Consider the following 8,553-nt stretch of genomic DNA (forward strand, 5'->3'; position numbering starts at 1 on the left):
GGGAGTCACCGCCAGGCCCCTTCTCACCGCCCTGCCTCTGCGGGAAGCGGTGCCCGCCTCAGCCGTCCCACCATACTCACGAGCGGGCCCGGAGAGCGGCGGAGGCGCAGCTCCCCGCTGAGGGCGACGGCTGCCGAGGCCGAGCGGAGCCAGGGCGGGGGCTGGAGCAGCCCGTCCGCCCTCGCCTGCTGCGGCAGCTCCGGGCTTGGCCGGGCAGGCAGTCACTCACGCACTCGCCAGCACCCGCGACAGACTCGGCAGCACCGCTTTTTTCCTCCCCTTTTCTTGCTTTTTTTGAAACAAACTTTATTGGTTCCGCCGCGGCCGCGAACGGAGACGGGCGGCGCCGGCGCAGCTCCCGCGAGAGCGCAGGGCCCGCCCCGGCAGCGGTGCGGGGCGGACAGGCCGGGCAGGGCCGGGCCGGGCCAGGCTGGGTCTGCTCCGCCCCGCTCCTCCCCTCTCCGCCCCGCCGCTGCCGGGCCTGCCCCGCCCCGTCCCGCCCCGCGGAGCGCCCCCTGAGGGGACAGCTTCCCCCAGGAGCGACCCCTGTCCCCGGCGTTGTTGCGGCTGCCAGCGGGCTGAGCTCTCCGCGAGTCAGGGGCCCGGGGCGACCCAGGGCTGTCGGAGGGCGCAACGCGGCGGTACCTGGTCTTCTGCCCCCGCCTTTACGGCCGCAGCCCCCACCAGCGCCTTTATGCACGGGCTTGTGCGTACCGGCGGGAGAGACCGCCCGCCGAGGGGGCTCGGGCACCGGGAACTAAAGCTCTGTGCAATTTAACCGGCGTTCCGCTGAGGAAAACGGGGCTTTAACGGCTGCCTGAAGCAGCCCGGCTGCCGCCTTTGGGCCCAGCCGCTCCTTGCCGCGATGGAAACGCGGCTCCGCGGGGCTTCCTCGGCGTTCCCGCCCCGGTGCCGGCGGGGCCGGGGCGGGCAGGAGCCCGCTGCCTCCCGCCGCCGCGGGCACACACGGCCCGGCAGCCGGCTCCTTCCCGATAGGCTGCGCTGTAGAAAAAACATGATGTCAGCTAGTGGTTAAGGGCTATATATAGTGTGTGGGCAAGGCTGCAAACTCTGGGGGTCTGTCCGTGACCGAGAGGTAAGGTGGTTTTAAAAAAAAAAAACCAAAACCAACACAACAAGCGAACCCCAAACCCCACCGCCCTTGTTTTGAAGCATTCTGTCAACCGCTGTCACCAAGCAGCCCTTACCCTTGCTTTATGTTGCAGTTGCTCCAGGCCTCTCACCACCGAAGTCATTAACTGCACCCCACTGTAAAGGTCAGCCTTGCAGCTTTGGAAGGTCAGTCTATTTTTATTGCTTAGAACTTAAAAAAAAAAAAAAAAAAAAAAGTGCTTCTCAATTTACAGTTGCTATGTTATACTGTTTATTTATTATTTTTTTTCTATTCAAAGGTGTATATTTTCTGCAATTGGGAGGAGTCTGCAAAACAATTTATACTTAACCGTTTACTTCTGGTCATCCCATGCATACCCTTATAGATGTGTCTTACTGCGATATGCTCATCCAGTTACGATGCATTTAGGGGCAGTCCAAAGGTGTTTGATATTCATGGGAACACTTCTACCCGTTTCAAACTGAGACTGTTGTCTTTCGGTAGCTAATTTTTTCCTTTCCCCCTTTATCTGCTCCTCCCTCTGAATATTTTAAGAAATCTGTTTGTTCCTCCAATTTTTTGGTATTGTTGAGAAAGGTTTTCACATTAGTGCAAGTGAATATGTCAACTTTTATGGCCCCTAGACAGACGGGGAAAATTCCTGGTAAAAGCCCCACTGTGTGTTTGTGCAGTTCCCCTAACGTTCACCTCGGTGAGACTCATTCAGATCTGATTCAAATGTGGTACTTGCAATCTGGATTATTTTACTGGCTATTTCCTGGGGGCTCAGAGGAATTCTCCCATCTTCCTTGTCTCTCCTAGCCCCCTTATTCCCTACTCAGCGTGCTGGCCTGCATGTTCTGTGTGGAGGACAGACTTGCGCCTAGCAGAAGACCAGCTCTCCTGCTATGCTGGCTGTTTTCTCTGAGTTGGATGTGTCCTAGTAAAGAAGACACAACATAGAAATGGCAAATACAAGAAAATCCAACAGGTATGGGGGTCGTAGGAACAAAACAAACAGACACGTCATTGAAAGAGATTGGGGCCATCTCTTTGCTATAGTCCTCAGGATGCTTCAGAATCCAGAAGTGACTTGCAGTCCATCTACCACAGAGCCTTGCACAAGTGCCTCTTCCTCAAGGCTTGCTATTGTCCTGCCACATCCTGCAAATGGGGTGGGGTTTAGAAATTTCACGAGCTGCTTACGCAGTAAAAGGTTCTAAGAGAGAAAGAGCAAATAATACCTATGTAGCCAAGTCGTTTGCATAAATAGTTACCCTAAAGTGCATGCTGAATACCTCGTGAAAAATCAAGAAAAACCCAAAAGGGTATCACTGAAGGCAATTTCACCACTGCTACTAAGTTTTAACATGTGGCTGTTTTGTTTTCCCTACTTCATAGGGAAACTCACCCTATGCTAATTACTACGTTTGCACTGCCACATCTCCACTGTACTGTGCATTTAGACAGGTTTTGAAATGTATCCAAGTTTATGGAAAAGTATTTTTAAGTTTCTCGAGACAAAATCATTAGGAAACCAAACTAGCACACACCCTCCTGATTCCAAATCCTGAAGTGGTTATTTTGACCAACATTTCTAACAGTAGCTGAAACAGATGTCAACGTTCTAAAAGAAGGGCTTGATCTGCTACACAGCATTAAAGTTCCCTAAGTACTATGAAATCACTTACTAATTAAAATGGTATCACTTCATTGGCCTTCAATTCAATATGAAAAAAATGACTATCACAAAGATGCTGAATGAATATAGCAGGTCTCTTGTTGAAGTTTAACCAGGAAAGCAAAGCAGACGGCTCTAATCTTCTCTCCATCAACATCACCTCTTACCCCGTACAGATTTTGGGCCTGTGTTAATTTAGCAGATGTAAACAGAGCCGGCTTTCTGTATGTGGGAACCACAGCAGCAAAACATCAGTGCACAAGTGCTGCCATTTAGCATTGCAGGTATTGTATAGGACTTAGCCAACAGCAGTCATGGGTGGTGTTTGCTACGCTGGCATCTAAGTGGTGGATGTCACAGTGCCATTTCATCTTCAGTTTGCAGTTCCTCTGTGTGTGATATGATATACCACACCAGGAAAAGATCAATAGTTGCTTCAAAATAGGAGTGGAAACCATATCAATGTCATTAGCAGGAAACAATTTTCCAGCTTTTTCAAATATATCAATACCAGAATTCTTCAGTCCTTTTACATACAGCTTCCTAGTACTTCCTCCCTTCCTGCCTTATGTTTTGCAAGATAGTATTAGAGAACACTTATCCTAGCAGTGGCCTCAATACACCTTGGGGAGCCTGTTCACTAGGTGTCAGATCACACTCTGACTGTTTTATGACTACTTTAAAGGTCATGGCTGTAAAGTGTGGGAACTCACTTACATGACAGTACTTCCCCACCCCCCCCACCAGAACAATAGGTCCCAATAACAACAGTAAATGCCAACTAGCACAGAGAGAACTTAACTAGACATCTAACTAAAATTAAAAGCAGATTCCTTTGGCCTGTATGCAGGAGATATGAGACTGCATAAAATTTAAAGTGACAGCACAGTTTTTCTCAATGCCCCACACTCATGACCTGTAAATTCATGAATTAACACTGTGCTATTGTTCAAACAATAGGAAGCTTCAGAGGTGTTCAATCTTCTGCCTAGCTGTTGTCTTCTAATGGGGAGATCTCACCCAGAAATGCAAACCTGATTTTGAAAGAAAGCTGCTTTTCTTTAAAACTGCAATTTGATTAGACTGCAGTCTTTTCTGCGAGTTAGATCTTTGCTATGCAGTGCCTGAAAACAAGTTTTTTCTTAGACACATTATACGCACAACAGGAATTTCCATATGGGCTTGCACATCAGTTTTGAGAGAAAACATTGGTCAGACATTGAAGTCACCTCCTGTAGCCTGTTTCTTTAAAATCCCTTCTAAATAGCTAAACAGATTGCAATAGTGTGATAGGCAGTGACTAAATAGTAGATTGGAATAAAAATGTCTGTGTAAGAAAGAAATCCAATGAGATTGAGAGGCTAGGACACCAGCCTGTTCTTACTGACCATGTAAATGCCCTTTCTTCTAGTTTCTTTGCAGTGTTGGTTTGACTTTTCAAAGATGAACCTGGCGACATCATGAATTTTTGGACTGCAGAAACATTTTTGGTTTGTTTTTAATCCCAGCTCAGCCATTCCTTTATTGTGGGGCCTCAATCAATGCTCTTTGCTTTAAGTTCTGTATAAAGTTAGACTGCTATAAATTTTTAATGGAAAATTGTAAAATCCAATGCTTTTATCTTTAAAGAGGTCCAAATAAAAATTTTTTACAGTTAAATGTAGTTTTTCACATAATTGCCTAAGATGCTTTTAGCTAAAGCACGTTAATTTGGTATTAATAATATTCTGCAAATGTGGTGACTTGGCAAACAGGATTTTAAACTGAGCATCTGAAAGGTATTCTTGTCCCGTTTAACATAGTTAAGTGTAAAATAAATTCACACGTACGGGGCCAATTTTTGTTTTACAAGGAGAACAAATTACACCAGTCTGCTGAATCACTACCAGCACTTTTATCTTCCTGTAAATTGTTCCATTTAACACTAGTGAGATATGCTGAAAGAACCATAGTAATGTTCTATCAAGTAGATCTACTCTTTCAGTTTCCTCCTCTACAATAAATATTTAAAGAGTGTCTTTTGCACACTCCATTTTCTTTATGATACTCCTTCCTATTGTATCAAATTATAGTGAGAATACCATGGATATTTCCATGGTCCATTAAAATAATAATCCTTAAATCTTACCTAGTCAGCTCTTTAAGCTCAAATGGTAAACAACTGATTGCATTTGGGTCTGTTGTATAAAATCTGATTTTTAAGTGAAGCAATAACTACGTACTAGTCCCACATAACCTGAGGTTATCTGAAAGCTAACGCTGAGGTCTGTAGGCCTGCTTTATAATCTTTCAGCGCAGACAGAACTCAAGCCATAGCACTTTAAACAGTCTACCATGCTGTGATATGTTGCAGAAGGAAAATATGTCACCAAATGTATGACTACAGCAAGCATTTGTCCTAAAAGAGAATTTTCATCTCTTCCTCATCTTCATGCCTTGGAACAAATTCCTGATTTTCAATGCCAAATCACTTTCAGTCCCAGCCCTCTTTTCAACAAGTTTTTGCATTCTGCCACAGTGTTAAACATGAGCAGGAAGAGCAGGGAAGATGATGTAAGAGTGGTTTGCACTGGAACGCTACAAAGCTAAAATTCAGACTGACAAACCTTCTTTTGCTCTATAGCAACCCCTGCACTTAATTCAACATTTACAGTTGAACCGTCACCAAATGCTGCTACCAGAAATTCAAAGACCTTGCTTAATGTTTCTCTTATTGATATTTTGGGGTTAGCCATGAATTCGAGTTTAGGATTTCTGATCAGAGTAGCTTGCCCGTAACTGGGCAGCATCTCCCACATGAAATCACAGGATCTAGGAATTACTGCTGCATGTTGGGACAAACTGCTGCTGCCGTCCAGCTTTTTAGAGCATCTCACCTCTGCAGAAACCAGTGGCTCTCCTTTCTAGCTAGATTCTTGTTGGTGGAGGAATCACTGTCTCGTACAGGGGTGCTGTATCATTATTTTGCCTCCGAGTATGTCAGTGACATATGTGTTGGGTCACTGCAGATGTTGTGCAGCAGGTTCCCCCAAAGTCTGGACCTTCCTTGGAGATACCAGCTTGCACAGAGATGATGTACTAACCTGGCTCTGCAGGAGGCAGCTTTCCATAGCATCTCTGGACTGGGTCACTTTACACCTCGCTTGGTATTCCTCTGTGCTCATCAAGTGAAGGTTGCTGCTCATAGGACTTGACAGCTGATGTGAAACAATCATCTCTCTCTTATTCTCACAACTGTCCTGAGTTGGACATGCCTTCTACCAGCTCTGTTGTAGTCTGACCAGTTTATTAGCTTTTGAAATGGTCTGCAAGCATTTAGGTGAGACTTGCTAAAGTAAAAGCTAAAATCCCTGCAAGCCTTCCTACCAATCATCCTCAAACATCACCACACAGTTCCCCCACAGGGATACGGGGCACATACTAACTAGCATGTTGCTACAACTAACAGCGTTGCGCATCATGCATCATCCCTGCAGAACGATGGCTTGTGCTTGAGCTCAGACCCATCACAAAACCCACAGACGTGCCAGGTCTGAACAGAGAACCTGTTTATGAGCCATGAAGGAGACAAACTGAGAGCTGCTGAGAAAAAGGTGAAAAACTGGAAATGGCTTGTCTGTGAAAGGACCTCTGAGATGAGAAGAGTGGGAAAATTAGTTCCTAATCCAAGTGAAAGAGGAAAAAAGCTGTGGGGCAGGGGTGGAATTGAGATTGGCTGGCAAAGAAACTGGTCTGTGTGTGGAAGAGCATTGTACTAGGTTTTGATTAATCTTGTAGTTTCACATTACAAATTGTGTAATCAGGGCTAAAGTGCCTTAAACTGAAGCACTTACAGGTCCATCCTTTGCCAGCAGCTTCTTTGCTCCCTGTGAAAAGGGATACTAGGATCTCATCACATCTCGCTGATACAATGAAATTAATAATTTTAAAAAGCACCACAGAAATGGTGAAAAATAGAGAAAACTCAATAAAGTTAATAATTCAGTACTTTTATCAGATAAAGCTTCAGCAGTGTGCATCAGGTAAAGTGCTGGCCCACATCCCTTGAAGTGGGTAAAATTATTTTACTGCAGTCCTTTATCCACGGATTTAATTGTGCTGTGTCCTGAATTGAGAAAGGTGGCAGGTTGTCATTGCATCACAGCACCGCTACAGACCCGGCTCAAATTGGTACCAGGGAACCAAACGTAATTCTTTCATTTTGGATAAGCAAGGAAGTATTTTTTCTAAAAAAAATTCTTTTAAAGTCAAAGTCGATACACATTTTGGTGGAAAGCTATTGTGCACGTACTGCAGCTATTGATGTGTCAGAGCAGAGATAAGAAAAGAAGGTAGGTTTCTGTGTAGTTGAGTGGAAAACCTTATTTTACTTAGTGGCTAATGCCACCAGGTGGCTAGTTAGTGTAATTGACCGAAAGCCGTGAAACGCGTTTTTCTTTTTACCTCTAGGTCAACAACTACTTTCTTATAAAAGTGTTTCCAAAAGTGAATTTTTATGTGCGACATAGAAAAATTAAAAATAGTGGAAGTAGAAAGTGCTGATTGGTAGGGAGGAATAAAGATAGAAGAGAAGCACACTTAAAAAGGGTATTTGTGGAGGTCATTCTGGAATACGTTTATCTAGTTTCTAGGTTAACAGTAAGTCAGTCGATAAAACAGACAAGTATGAAACAGTGCCAAAGCTCAAGGGAAAAGAATTAATTATGGAAAAAAAAAAAGTCATCCTACATTTTGACTTTTATCATAATTAATTTATTTCCTTTGTTTCAATGATTCAATGTTCCACTCTCTTTGGGGAAAAAGAGCATATGGAAATTGCTTTGGTAGGAAAAAGTCTTCTTATCTAAGAGAATATTATTGTTATTATTTCCTTACTACAGATTTAGGTAATGCAATAATGCTGAAAATCTTGAAAAATGCTGAAGTCTAGTCTTGCAAGTGTAGGATACGTAAGAGGGAAGTGAATGAATGTAGATATCAGAACTGTTACTGTCGTAGGAAGACCAGTATCGTGCATGCATTCAGCCAAATCTAAATGCACTTTTTCAGACACACTTCAATATATCAAAATAGAAAACAGTGGTAACAAAACCTTCTTAGATCCCACTTATCCGTCATCAAAACGATTTGATAGAGATGCAGCCTTTTTGCACATCACTTGATTGGAGCTCAAGTGATGTTCTACCGTGATAATCTTGCCAGTAACATAGAGAAATGATCTGCCTAGTCCACACATACATGAACCTTGAGTGAGGTCTGAAATACCCAAGTTTTGCTGTATGGGTAGCTTAATACGTAAGGGGAAAATTGATTATAAGGAACCACATAATAACACAGGTTCTCTTCAGACCTAGCTTCAATGGCTTATTGTTTTCCATATTACTTTGGGCTTAAAAAATAGCCTAGATATCAATACATGCCTTGGACTGCACAGTATTTAATTTCCAAAATTATATATATTTTACTTAATTGTCTCCTCAGTTCTTAAGGAACAAAAAAATCCCCTTTATATACTCAACATGAAATCTCCATTATGAAATTGCCGTTGCTTTCAAAATTATAAGCTTTCACTTACTTTCTTGAGGTCCTGTAACAAACTACGCAAAAAAAGTCATCAGCTTCTTTTCATGTTAGATGTTATGTTATTCATTCGCCACTGATGTCATCATCCTCTGACATAGTTGAAGGGTAGATCACATGACTTTATCTCTCTTCAGGCTTGCAGGAAGATAAAAAACCAAGCCCCAGCCCTCTGTGT

This window comes from Leptosomus discolor, chromosome 3, assembly GCF_034619465.1.
Source record: "Leptosomus discolor isolate bLepDis1 chromosome 3, bLepDis1.hap2, whole genome shotgun sequence".
Taxonomy (NCBI): domain Eukaryota; kingdom Metazoa; phylum Chordata; class Aves; order Leptosomiformes; family Leptosomidae; genus Leptosomus; species Leptosomus discolor.